At 31.4% G+C, this 4,580-nt stretch overlaps 1 long non-coding RNA gene across 1 annotated transcript; it reads right to left on the reverse strand.

The window, feature by feature from the left end:
* Positions 1-1,668: 1,668 nt before the first annotated feature.
* LOC113079646 (uncharacterized) lies at positions 1,669-2,508 on the reverse strand. Its single transcript, XR_003281741.1, has 3 exons — positions 2,310-2,508; positions 2,129-2,209; positions 1,669-2,023 (listed from the first exon to the last, which is right to left on the reverse strand). It is a non-coding gene; the product is annotated as an uncharacterized LOC113079646 (long non-coding RNA).
* Between the last annotated feature and the right edge of the window lie 2,072 nt (positions 2,509-4,580).

The following is a 4,580-nucleotide window of genomic DNA, read 5'->3' on the forward strand; positions in this document are numbered from 1 at the left end:
TCTGTGAGCTGAACAGTTCTATTGTTACATCCATGGAATTATGTAAATTCAGATAAATATTATTTCACAGGGTGACAGAGGTCAGTATCAAATGAGTGTGAAATTATTATTTGCAGCACAAATAAGTATTTTTAGATTTATTTTTTTTAATTCCTGAAACTGTCAGAAAAGGAAAAGGCCAAAGAGATTTCTTAAGCTGTAATGAAAACAGCACAATTAGCAACAACAACAAAAACAAATAACAATTTAAAATACAGTTTTTTTTTCTGGTGATTAAAGAGATGTTTAAGTCTCTCTCTCTCTCTCTTTTCTCTCCTCTCTCTTGCTGTCTTTCTGCCACTCAGCTCATGCCAATCCCCCACTCACACACAGACACACACACTCAGTCAGCACAAATACTTTCTCTCACAGAGTGACAGAGTGAGATCAGATGTCTGACAGTTTTTTTAATTTTCTTTTAATCAGACAGTGCTGTAAAGTTGTAAAACTATGCATATTTCCTCAGAATCTCTTGTTTTCTAAATGAAAAATGGTTTTGGAATGTTTGTAAGCTGCAATTTAAAAATACAAGACAATGAATGTTTCTGTTTTTACTGTTTTTTTTTTTTTTCAAAAAATTACCACGGCAAACTGTTCAAGCTATCCAAAATCCATTAGCAATTTAAGTTCCTCAATGTTTTAGCATCATGTAGACAAAGTTTGGTGTACTTCCCCTTTGAGGAGTATGCATTAATTCACATTTTGTATGTACAAAATATACATCGCTGCCAGAACAAAAAAAATATAGTATATTATATAATTTGTATTGTTAGTTCAATTTATGAATGTATTAAGTAATGTCAAAAAATATATAAATATAAATAAATATTGCAGTTTGCAGTGAAGTCAAATATTAAAAACAGATTTTTTCTCATTTCTCTTACACACACAAATACACATACACACAGAATATAGAAAATGTTTTAACATATTATATAAAGGTTGTAGTTGCTAATATTAGTGAACATGATCAGTATAGCTACATGATTCTTAATATTTTGGTTGTATTGTTATGTTTTTATTATATTAGAATTTGTAAAGGATAGTTGAACTACATTAGTTAATGTAGCATAAACTGACATGAATATTTGTAATTAATAACACAAATAAATACTGGAAAAAAATAAAGAAATAAAGAAATGTTCATTCTTAGGTAAAGTTAGGTAATATATTAATTATAATCTAAAAGAATGGAAACCTTATTGTACGTGTTGGTAAAATTGAAATGATCTTAATTTTCTTGATGCATTTGTGAAATTATTTAATAATATTGTAGTTTCAGTAAAGTATATATAAATTTATATTATAAAAATAATCCTTTAATGTGACCAGTGGGCAGTTTTGGTATTTCAACTTGAAATGTTAGCTAAAGTATGGCATTCTAAGAATGTTTATGTAGAACAATTTGTTATTTATTGAAACTTTTGTTTAGCATTATGCTTTAAACATAAGATAATTATTGTGTTGTATTTTTATTATTTATATTAATAGTGATGTTAACATCAGTGAAAATTCCTTTAATGCTCTGGCAATTGAAAAATCTCAATGTTTTACCATGACATTTTATTGATAAGAGTAGATTTGTTGCATAATAAATAGTTGACCTGTGTTACGAAGGCAGGTTAAGTAATATAATTGTTTTGTGGTAGTGAAGATTGTTATATTTTTGTATTTTAATGAAAATTGTAAGTCTGAGAAACATTTTTATTGTATAAAATACAAAGAATAAGAATACAAACAATTATAAATTATAAAGGTGCAATATGCATATAGTATGCTGTATTGTATGTTAAAAAGTTTAATAAAGAAGAGCTAAAAGAAAATAATGTGGTTTAAGAGTAAATGGAAGGATAAAAATTTTGTAGTTTCAAAAGTTAAATACAGTGTAGCATTAAAAGTGTAGTCACAATATAATGTTTGTATGGTTAAGCATTCTGTAGATCTTTATTTGGTTTTGGAGAAGACTTTGTTGCAAGTTGTATTTCTGAAAAAAGGAAAAGAGGAAGTTATAAGTATGTGATTGAAGAGATATACTGTAGTAAAGGATGTGTAATGAATTATAGTATATTGGAGTGGGAGTGTTTATTACCTAGTTTGCTGTTATTCTCAGGTATGTGTTCAGGTAGTGTTGAAGGGACAGGCTCTGTCTGTGTGGACATGTCACATTGTTCTGTAAATGGAAACATGTAGGTTTAATTGCCATTGCAGAGAACAAATGTACAGAAAAGGTAACATGAATGAGAACAAATTAGGAAGTGAGAAGTAATTACCATCTTTGAAAAAGTATTGGGCAGCAGCATTGATTTCTGCAGAAGTTAGAGCTTCTGAGAGTTTTTTTTTGTGTCCTGCAGCTCTGAACGAAGTGTAGTGACACACTGCTGGAGAGCCTTGTTTTGGTTGTGCCAGCGTGACATGATTTTCATGATTTCAGTGCCTAGATTGCAAAGTTGTTGTGCAGTTTCGATGGGGTTGACAGATGAATCTTGGCATTTGTACTGTAGAAATGGCAAAGAAAATACTGTGTTAAAATAGTATGGATGGTAATGGTGGAATTTGTATGTAGGCTATGTAGTAGGTTAATATTAGCTGAATAAACAAAGGTAATAAAGAATATGGCTTACAGCAATCAGTTGGAGGCGGTCATGAATTGATTCAGTCTCAGGGTGGTGTATTTTGGGGATTTTTGATGGTGAGGTGTAGGAAGCCATAATCTGGAAGAAAGTATATCATGAATATTAAACAAGCAATAGACAATAGATATGGTAATATTTGTTGGAGTGTATAGGTACACTTCAGCAAATGCTGGATTGTTTTAATGAGATTTTGTGTTAAATATGGATTATCTCAGATGTTAGAGTTAACTAACTAACTTACTAACTCAAAAGTTGGGTTAGTCCATGTTAGAGGTAAAGTTGTTTTGTAAGGCATTTTATTTGTAATGGCATTTATGTGCGTAGTTAAAAAAGTCAAGAAAAGATGCAAAAGGCATTGATGCAGACGCGTGATAAATATTTGTGGCGAAAAAGGCAGTTGTGGTGTAGTTAAAATAGACATGGCGATAAATGGGAAACAGAAGAAATGTTGGCGAGTATTTACTTGAGCAATTGTTAGCATTAGGAAAGTACAAGCGTCAAACATCAATTGTGTGAGCACAGTAATAACTGGATTAAAAGAAGATGGGTAGCGGGAGGAATTAACTTATGTAAATGTGTGTGAAATGCAAGCGGTTGGAAAATGGAATGGTCGCTTTTAACTTATTTGAATGGTAGGAGTTTGCACAATGTATAGTAAATAAAATAAATTATATGTCTTAAAAATAAAGTAAAGAGTCAAACTTGTCACGATGATTGTGGTAATATGTATAATTGAGTACATTGTTTGCTAACTTAGGAACAATGTGCAGAGGGTAAATAAGTTATGAAAGTTTGTATAAAAATAGTTATGTTGATATAGTGTATTGTTAGCGGCATTGCCTTTGGCAATAGCGCAAATGAATATAATAATATATTTTCTTGAAAATTAGTTGGAAGTATAATTGGTTTTGGGATGTATTATGTGAAAGATGAAGAACGCTTACCTTGATGAGTGGTTGGTAAAGGTTTTTCTTGAGACGATGTTGCTTGTAGAATGAATAAGTGGTCTTTGAGAGGTGCTATAAATTGGGTACAGTATGCAAATTGGAACAAGGTAGGCTTACTAACAAATAGAGCCAATGACAAGGACGAATGTGTGTTGCGTCACAGGTTTTGTTTGTAGATGGTGAAAATGAAGACATTGTCAAGCACAGTATTATATAAAGTGTACTTCTGTGTAAGCTAGATAGTTATAATTATTTGAATTTATTTTAAGGGACATTATGTTTTGTGAAGTGTAAGAATTCTAGATTCTTTCAACTTAATTGTTATATTTTTTCAACGTAATATGCAATTCAATATTTCAGTGTATGTCAACGGAAAATTTGTCTTTAAGAACATGCATCTGCTTAAGCAAGCGGCAAAACATGTAAACACAACAAATAGGCTACTTTTCTTGTAAGGATATAGCGAATATTTAAATATTAAAAAAGGAAACAGTCAACTCTCACCTTTTGCATTTAAATATTTATTACAAGCGATCTCAAGGGTCTTAATGTAGTTCGTTTTTTTGCCTCCATAAAAGTGTATATATTATGTTGTTTATCTTGTTTATCTAAAGGTACTCTTTTTCTTGTTTTTAACCTAGCCGCAACCGTGTACAGTGTGAAGGCCATTAACATGGGTGAGTAAAAAAGGCAATGCATACCTTTCCACTGCACACGTTTGCGGCGTGTTACAGCTCCGATACATTTTTTTTCGTCCTCCAAACATTGTCAACTCACACCAGAAGCGGAACAGAAGCGCAGTGGTAGGATTCGCAAGACCACGTGATTTGCCTGTCCAACACAGTCTATGGTTCAAAATTTTTTTCTTATTCTGTGTATTCTAACATGGTTGGCTGAATGTTAATGTTTTGTCATGTTTAATTCAGTTTATTCCACTCCTACAACTCATGCAATTAAACTC

This window comes from Carassius auratus, unplaced genomic scaffold (genome assembly GCF_003368295.1).
Source record: "Carassius auratus strain Wakin unplaced genomic scaffold, ASM336829v1 scaf_tig00028924, whole genome shotgun sequence".
NCBI lineage: Eukaryota > Metazoa > Chordata > Actinopteri > Cypriniformes > Cyprinidae > Carassius > Carassius auratus.